Raw genomic sequence first — 10,314 nt, forward strand, 5'->3', positions numbered from 1 at the left:
AAATTACTCCACTAGTATGTTATAATTATTAAGTAATACAAAGATCGAACACTCAGATGAAATACTTTCATGGATTTCTCATAGATGGCGCTACGGCTAAAAAGCCATTGAAAATCAAATACAAAGATCCGACAACAAGCACATACAAAAATTCGTGAGGTCACTGGTTCGTGCCGCGGCTTAGTTGGCAAAGCGTCTGGCACGGTTTAATAAATAAAATAATTAAATTCAAATTATTCTTCAACACAAAAAATAGGTACGACATTTAAGATAAAACAATGCTTAAATCTATGTCGAAGAAAAAATAAAATCCTCAGCAATTTGCTGGTTTTCAGTTTTCAACTGGCAAGTATTCGCCGCTGGCGATACCGCAGCATGTAGAAACGGGTATCTTTACGATTAAATATTACTTAAATAAGAGGATACCTTATTCACTATATACATTTCAAAGTCAAAGATTATTTATTACTATTGTAATTACAATTAAACCTTAATACCTCAAATGACATAGGTACCGATCACCGATTTTACCGCATTTGGAAAAAAATAGTATTTTACTGTGTACATAAAATATATAACAGGCAGAGATTGGAATTGAAACGAATTTAAAGTTAGTAAATTTTTAATTCTAATTATAATTTAAATTAACTTCAGACACGTTTCAGAGCAATAAACAACAATAATTTGATATAACCTATGAAATCAGGATGTATATGGTAAATAGAAAAATTTAATTAACTATATCACAATTATCACTGCTCAAAATCCGACAACTTGTCAAATGATTTTTTTACATACACAGCACCCGGAAGGGTATTACAGTATTGCCATTTTTTGTCGGCTTATATCTGATCGAAAGTCGCAATTAAACGTGGACAGGACAGGTTTTGGCAGGTGAAAACGTAGACCACTCAAGCATACATCAGTACCCTTTCTTGGTAACCTTGTGGGTGCGTTGACCAGGGGTCAATATTACCAAATTATCTCGTATTTTGTGAAGTGAAATAAGGAAAAGTTTAATTGCGGCTAGTATAATGAACGCTGACAGTGCACGTTTTCTTTTAAAATACATTGCACTTGATTCTCATTTAGCCTTAGAATAAGTCCAAAGTCATGGTACCACGATTTCGTTTAAATAAACGATTAACGATTCTTTTATGAGGAACTGTATACGTAAGATTCCCGAGCGTATATTAAGATTACCATTTCCTCAGTTTAAAACTTACATTAAAAATATTTTAATTGAAAAGTCATATTAGACACTACGTGTGTCGCGGGGACACACGCATAGACAACCACAAATTGCACCCCAACTCGAAATAAATGTAGATCATACTAATATTTTCCCGGCCCGGGAAAACGGACCCGGACTGCATGACAGTCCAGCACGGTAACCGTTCGGCCACAGAGGCAGTTAAAAAATCACAAGAAAGTCATAAAGATATTTCGAACTACATGAAATAAATTGTTTATATGTGGAATTTTATAACTTTTATATTTAAGCATAAAAAGTTACGGAAAAGGTCTCTACGGAAAAGTTGTTATTTCGCAGATAAACCCTTATTACACTAAGGGTGCGAAATTGAAACACTGTGCTTTCAAATATAATTGAAATTTTGTCCAGAAACAGTCAATGCAAAATAAAAAACAAACGAATGCATTTACACTCATTTAAGTATGATCCAGTTAAGTAATGCATTGCACATGCATTTTTTTAAATAACACTAAGTGACGAAACGAACAAGTTGTGTGCCTAGTGGTAAGCGACACGCCTGTCCCTAACAGTTGCGGTGCCACTCAGAGCTTTAAACTAAAAAGATCTTAGGTGCACTGCCACTGCGCCCGTCACCTTTAGACATAGGTTGACAAGTCCCATGTGCCTGTAATTTCAGCACCAAAGAAATATGTAGGTAAGGTTGCAGTACTTCCGTACACGAGCTCTTTCACAAGGAGCTCTACTGCTACTAAGTATGACCCAATTGAATAATGCGTTACACATGCGTGTTTCCTATCATAGTCATTTGCCGGCGTCTCGTGGTCATATAAGTACCTACACTAAAACCATCTTTGCCGTGTAGGTCAGAAAATTAGGAAGTATTCAATTTGTTATTTGCACCGGTTAACATGAGCGTTTCTCACGACCGTAATGTTATGTTCGTATTATACTCCTCCACTAACAACTCAATAGGTACATAGAAAAGTTGTCACGCACAACCGGCACCTAATTTTACATTCAAGTTTTAATCGATAAACAATCGCAATTTGAATATCGATTATCGGACGTACCTGCATAAAGTCAACTAATAACGATGATAAGCAATGTTAAGGTTAGTCATGTGCTTATTTATAGAAATGTCTGTGTTAAGACGTATAATCTGACGGTTTATACATTGACCGAAAAAGGAATACTATTTAAGTATGCTACATAAATCTATTATACAAGTAATTTCTCGCGGTGCCGGCACTGAGTATATACTTGTATCACAGAGACCTAATATGTCCAGGAAGTCACATTTTTGTAACACACAGTTTAGTTAAAGTAGGTTATTAATGTAGTTTAAAGGGGTTAAAAATTAGCGTTTACATTAAAATTTAGATAAATCACCTTATGTTTTAATTACAAAATAAATATACTTTATTATAATAGTAGCTTATGCCACTGTTACATAATGAAAGGCATTATTTACAGTTTAATTAGTTTACTTAATTATGTACTGTTACATTCACTGCTTTATCTACATGCATATTATAAGCTCTCTGTGATGTGTTCAGGATCCGCATGTTGCGACTGGCGAAATGGCGGCAAATAAAAACTTTTGTCGCGCATGTCACACAACCGTAGTTTTTATTTAATTCATAGACAAATTAGAGTCGGCCCCAACCATCATATCGTTCGATATCAAGTAAAATGTGAAATTTGTCAAAATTGTTTGTTATTGATATTTCATTTTGAACAAAACTTAATCTCGACTGATATTAGAATTGAGGTCGAATCAAATTGTTTTGTTTTTCAGAGATGTTCGAAATTTGAATTTAATAATAACATCGAATTCGACATATATTATGAAGCAATAATAACATTTTCACAGATAAGAAAATTTGTTCTAACAAAACAGTTTATCCTTATGCTGGTCGTAATTTGCGGATTTTGAACACATTATATGTGAGTCTGAGGACTGTAAATTAAAAAACAAAATGTAAAACGATCAACAAACCTCACCATAAAGGATCTTTTCCTGTGTTCTAGTTTCTGTTCAGATATGGAAACATACACACACATGTGTGAACCGAGTAAATTGGCTTGTGTTAACTATAGTCGGCTTAATGTGAAAACTCCGTAACTGCGTTATTGGACGGGATAATTTGTTATCCTTCAAGTCATTGACTTACAAATAAATGGACGACGGGTCTAATACAAAAACCACGATAAAAATGTCCCAAGTCAACCTATTTAAACGTAGTGACATGTAAAGTAATATGAAAAAGCTAAAACGTTGAATTTAAATTGTAATGTCATCTCAGTACTGTCTAATTTTGCTTGCTTCGCTGTCAGTCGAACAAACGAAGGCTAAAGCGTGAATGACGCTCTGTATACGATTTTAACGCCCTATAAGTTCGGACACTTTTTAGCGCGGACCCGACGTCCATATAATTGTAAGTCAATGCTTCAAGTGCACTATCGGCCAAATAATACTTAAAATATTTTTAGCCCATTTTAATTATAAATCATAGTTATAATTATATCTAAGTATAAGGAGTATCATATAAAATGATTTCCAGTAATTTTGTGGTTTACGAATTTAGCCTACCCTACGTAGTATTTTGAAGACAAAATAGCCGATACTGAGCATAAAGACTGAATTAATTAAAAATTCTTTTTTATATTACCAAGTGACCGGACAATATAAGAATAGTTAAGAGATTCACTGAAAAATGTAGTTTACAAAGAAGGTGTTACAGTATAAAATCTTACATTTCACCAAAACTTGGCATAAAAATATTGTACACATTTCTTATTTTATTTTTGATATAACATGCTTTTAAAGTTGAATTCATACAATAGCATAATTAACAGTTAGAATTTAATTGTAGATTATAAAAAGAGGAAGTCAAAAGTATAACAAATATTAGTAAAATTTTTACGTTTTATATTATGAAATAAAAAATCATCAATATTATTGTATCATTGAGTAACAAATTATGCAATTTTATTTTAAATCCTCTACAATTTAATTCTTTTACAGCATCCGGTAATTTGTTAAATAATTGGGAGGCTAATTCAAACACCGTTCTATTTTAAAGTTCCAAATTGGGGAGTTGTGATAAGCGACACGCCTGTCCGTAACAGTTGCAGTGTCACACAGAGCCTTAAATCTCAAAGATCTGAGCACTGAGCACTGCCACAGCACCAGTCACCTTGAAACATAAGTTAAAGTTTCATTTGCCTGTAATTTCACTAGCATGCTTACCCTTCAATACCGAAATGCAGTAATGCTCATATTACTGCTCGGCGGCAAATGTAGCTAATGTGGCAGTATTTCCTTGGATGAACTCTTTCACAAAAAGCTCTACTGTTACTAAATGATAGTGTTGGATACTTTAACAAAGTTCACGAGAGCTTTGTTGCATTAATTGCACTTTTGCCCATGAGTTCAGTGCCTCTACCACGACTTTGTTGTGACATTTGTCGCTAGCGGCCGCGTAAATTACTTCACAATTTTGTATGAAAAATTATACAGCGACTTTAGCGTTCACAAGAAAAAACAAAATTTTGTATACAAACATTTTACGCGGTCGCTAGCGATAACTGTCACTATAATCTCATGGTAGAGGCACAGGAGTATATACTAAAAAAATATATACTATATCGTCGTTGAGTGAATACCTCGTATGTGATTCTATGTAATTTTTCAGGACAAAGATAAAAATGTGGTGTAAAATGTAGTAAACGCAACAATGTTTATAGGTAGCATTTTAATTAATTAAATTATACCTCTTTCCGATAATATGTTACTTTAATAATATATTTGAGTAAGAAGTTTATGAGTTTTTTTTTTGTCGTCAACAAAAATCAGTAAAAACGAACTATGTATGTGTAACGCGTATGCGAGGTTTTCAATCTGACGAAATATATCTATATCTTTTATTAAACTATATTTCAAAATAGTAATCATATTTACATTCACACGTATATGATACATTACTTTGAAATACTAAACGAGCTGTAGAATGCAATATGTAATACGTTTATTATTTCTATCACTAATTAACAAGCACGAATCGTGAGAAACATATGAATTCAAATCTATATTACAATTATTAAACCAACGCGGGCTCCATTAAACTTTATAATATCGTAGAATCGCAATCACAAATTTAAATTCTTAATTTAATTTTTATAACAGATGGACGATAGAACAATGATTCACGATAATGTTCCACGATCCAATCGTTTATTATTTGGATATTAGTGTATAGTAGTAAGTTACAATAAATTCGTTTTTATAAAGTTCGTTCGGGAATTTAAAAATAAAGATTCGGGCTATCATTCCTGCTCACCGCATAGCAGCTTTCAAATGCAGTTTCAGATTTGCGTCATGATGCTGCAATATTTTACCCTACCTCGTCATAACATTTCCAAATGAAATGCTTTAAAGCTTTCTCGTTCAAAAATCCAAAAGATTGCTGTTAACGGTTTCATACATATTTATTATATATGTATATTACGTATTATATACTAACTATAAATACCAACTGGCCACACCGGATTGACTAGAAAAGCGTACCAAAATGGTTAAATATGCTCGGACACCGTAAAGTTGCCTGCTTATCTGTGTTCTGCAGGTTAAATCATGGAGAATGTGCGTTGGAATTGCATGATTTAATTACAGCTTCCCCATTCCATCATGGAAATAGACGTCCACGCCTGTATTGTGGATAATCCAAATATTCGCACCAAGCCTTCGCTTCCACATTTATATGTTGCACTGCAAAGACGTGGAATTCACTGCCAGCAGACTTGTTCCTCGAGTTTGGGCCTTTTCAAGGCGAGAGTGATTAGGCACTATTTAAGTGGGTATTACATCTTCGACCTCATCATCGCTTTCCATCAGGTGAGATGTAAGCGCACTTATTTACTTGTAAAAAAATTATAAGACTATAATTAGTTATTCATATATATTTTCTTTCTTTGTATACATTATCTGTAAGTACTTGCACATTTATTTGTTTATAATATAATGTAATTATAGGTATTATGGATGAATTTACATATTTTTTACTTTGGTTTTGCGGGTGTTATTAATACGTTAATACCATTAAATGGTTTAGTCAGGTACCAACTGTCTGGTCGCAATGTGAAATCTTGTTTTTTTTATTTGTAATTTGTTTTATTATTTTTCTAAATGGACTGTATAACCATTGCGTTTTTAGTTAACTTAATTTCCATCGGTGTGGAACTTTTGCTTACCAATGTTATTTTTATTTCTATTATGTTATAGTATAAGCTGTTTGTACCCTCTAAGATAAAATGAATAAATAAAAATTAAAACTTTTTTTATGATATCAAGTGACGGGACGAACAAGTCAAGTGTGTCTTGTGGTAAGCGACACGTCTATCCATGACAATTGCAGTGCCACTCAGAGCTTTAAATCGCAAGGGACTGCCACTGCACCCATTAACCGTGAGGCATAAGTCGAAAAGTCTCATATGCCTGTAATTTCATCAGCACCCTTACCCTTCACAGCCGGAACACAGTGATGCTTACATTAAGCATTGCTTGACGACAGAATTAGGCAAGGTGGCAGCACTTCCCCGAACAAACTCTTTCACAAGGACCTCTACTGTTACTAAATGCTGAGACAATAATAAAATATAGTTCTCGTGTACAGCTACAATTTCCGATGTCTGCGCAAAGTATCCAAGCCTGTTTTAAAAATAAAATTAGATACAGTCTTTTAATACAAAACTATTACAACCACACAACCATCAGTAAAGTGACGCAATTGTATCTGACTGACTGACGTATTCAGGTCGGTGTCTGAAGCCGTTTAAAAAATGTATTTAGTGCTATCTCTCCGCCTAAGACGTAGACTTATTAATAAAACATGTAGTGCCTTTATTGGATCATGTGATGACTATATAAATTTTCATTACCAAATCTGTATAGAATCAAGAAATCAAGACAAATTTCGTCACACTTGGCGAAATTTCTTCAGTTTTTACAAAACTTGAATATAGTGATATATATCTTTTGCCAGAAATGGGACAAAGTAGTGACTATAAAAATTGCTGATTAAAGACATTAAATCACTTAGATACGTCTACATCTGTCCTTTAAAGGCTCTTGTAAGTGCTACCGGTGCCACGCTTATTTCGATTCCTCCTACATAAACAATCATAAACCCAAATTCACAACTTTACAGGGGAACGTTTCAATGTATTGAAAAGACTCAAATGATTATCGAAGTTTTGTAATGTAATTTGATACATACCCGTTAGTTTTTATGCTTTATAATTTTACTGTAGAGTATAATAGACCTGCATAAAACTAGTGATTTATAAAAAAATGCATCTATTTTTGTGGCTTACAATACATTACGTAGGAGGAGTCAATGTGTCCCATGCACTTCGACGTTTTCTAAATTTCTTCCTGTTAATATTAGTCTCTCCCTTTTAATGTATTTTCACAAAAATTTCATTGATACTATAGTATCAATAGTCAAGAAATAAGAAAATCACGAACACAAACGAAATGCTTTCCACTAATTAGAGGTTTCTTATTACATTCACTAATGACTATGAGTTGTCAAATCTAAACATAAACGAATGATTTACTACATTACGCAAGACGTATGGCCAATTTGAGATAAGTAAATGAACCATCGCTTAAGTAGTTTTGGTTTAAACGCCTCAATTATATACTGCAAGAATCTTGCACACATACTGCAGATTGTGAGTAGCTTGAATAATGATAACATTATCTTGCAAACAAGCTTTTATTAAAAATAAATGCACATTTAGCCTCCAACGCATTTGATGGAAAGTGAAGATAGAGTCGACGTTGGAATATGCACACCTAAATAATGCCTACTCACTTTCGCCTGGAAAAGGCCCAATATATGCAGGGAAAAAGTCTGCAGACAGCAAATTCCACTCTATAGTCGTTAGCGATATAAATGTAGAAGTGAAACGCTCCGTGCGAATCCCTGGAATATCCAAGAACTGAAACCTACTTCTAGTTTCCCGATGGCGGAATTAAATAGTGCAATTCTATCTTCGTGATGTGTCCTATAGAATACCGATAAGCAGGCAACTTTACGACGGTGTTCAAGGCTCTGCAGCTTCGCTTGTACTAGTTCGAGTCACCTATAAGCTTCTTGGCCCGCTTGTCAACTGAATCCAAGGTGGCCAGTTGGTATTTAGCAGAACTATCGCATAGGTGGCAGCAGTAACTAGTTCAGCTACTAAATTTGTGCTGGTATATTTTCATATATAGGGAAACATATATACCAGCTACCTGCATGCAAATCAACCTTACAAATTTATTGCAAGAGTAAATGTGGCCACTCCAACATTAGATGATGACTTGACCTGTACGCAAGTGTGACGTCACCGCAAGTTGCAAGGAGAAATAACGTTACACTAAGGATAGTGAAAATACGCCAGCAAAAACCTTATTATTTAAGTAAAGGGATTTTATTTCAATTGAAACAATATTGAATTTTCTTGACACTAGTTTGTATGCAAAAAATGCCGAGAAACATTCACGGTCACTAACATTCCAGTGAAGTGTTCGCTCCAAAACAAGGTCGTAGCTCACTTGTTCGCAAAAAAGATCCACGTATCTTAAATGTTTGCATTTTTGGGCAATTGGAGCATATTTTTATCATATTATATCATTATATGTACATATATATATCATAGTCTGTTTATGCTCATAAATATTAGGTGTATTACTTAAGTGAGCCGTGCAGGGACCAAAAATATACCGCTCCACATGTTTACGCTACCATGGAACTAAATGCATAAATCTTGTGTAGTGGCTGCAGCGTCCCCCATGAATTCAATTTTCAAGAGACAGCTTTGCTACTATCGCCAAATAGAATGCAAATTTATGATATACAACACGTACATACGCGTTTCTACGTTTCACATTGTTAGAACCAGTTTCTTGAATTTTTCTTGTAGTTCCGTCTTAAATCAACATCTATCTATTAAAACCATCTAAGATGACGAGTGACGTCTCTCTCTAACGAAGTCCTGGTACACTACCGTGACATGTATGCTGAAATAGTGTCTTTCATTACTGTGGCCCTGATTTTAATTAAATCTGAATCGATCCGGTCGGGTAACCCATCCGCAATATTATACGCCTCGACTCGGAAAAGACGCACTTTCCGATCGGGAAAAGCAATCAAAATCAGGCTGCTAAACTCGAAATGACAATATGTTAAATTCTAGCCCTAAATAGGTAACTTTCTTTTCTTTAATTGTTGTGGTTCTTAATAAAGTCTTTATTTGTTAGCACTCTGCTGCTTTCTATTAAAATCATATTCTACTGAACAAACCAAACAACTTTTACTAGTGGGGCGGTTTCTCAAAAAAGCAACTGTTCCACTGTCATTGTTCATGCCTACTCGACCCAAACGGCAAACAAATTATTTATTTTCATGTACCAAAAACCATGAGTTCGAATCCGGGCTCGCACCTCTGAGCTTTTCGGTGAAGGAAATAATCGTGATGAAATCTGTAAATCGAACAAGGTTCATTGCCCTCGGAAAACGTGTGAAGTCGCCAACCAACATTGGGCCAACGTGGCGGGCTATGGAGTAAACCCTGGACTAAGATGATGATAAAATAGGAACTTATATATTAAATATATTAAGTACGTGAGTTTTTTTTTCATTGTAGCAAGGGAAGTTTATATATGTTTATCTACTTTTAAGTAATTCGTTATTAAAATATTAATAATAATAAATAGTTAGTTTGTTTTTCTCACCACAATATAGGTAGGTTGAGCGTAATAACAAGAACTATACATACAAAAGAATTATACTGTAGGAGACTGATGCCTAAACTAGACGTATTTCAGGTCATCAGGAATTCACCCTTTGGAAAATACAATTTGGAAATTTGCATGTACATTGATAATTGCGATAACTAAATTATCCATTTAAACTTTACAAAGGAATAATAAAAACATTAAACAAAAGGAAAAATTTTGTTTGTGCAGTGTTAGTATTGTGAGTATTTGTTTGTGTGTTTTGTGTGTGTGTGTGTGTGTGTGTGTGTGTGTGTGTGTGTGTGTGTGT

Source organism: Hyposmocoma kahamanoa, unplaced genomic scaffold, assembly GCF_003589595.1.
Source record: "Hyposmocoma kahamanoa isolate Upper Pololo Valley unplaced genomic scaffold, ASM358959v1 65, whole genome shotgun sequence".
NCBI lineage: Eukaryota > Metazoa > Arthropoda > Insecta > Lepidoptera > Cosmopterigidae > Hyposmocoma > Hyposmocoma kahamanoa.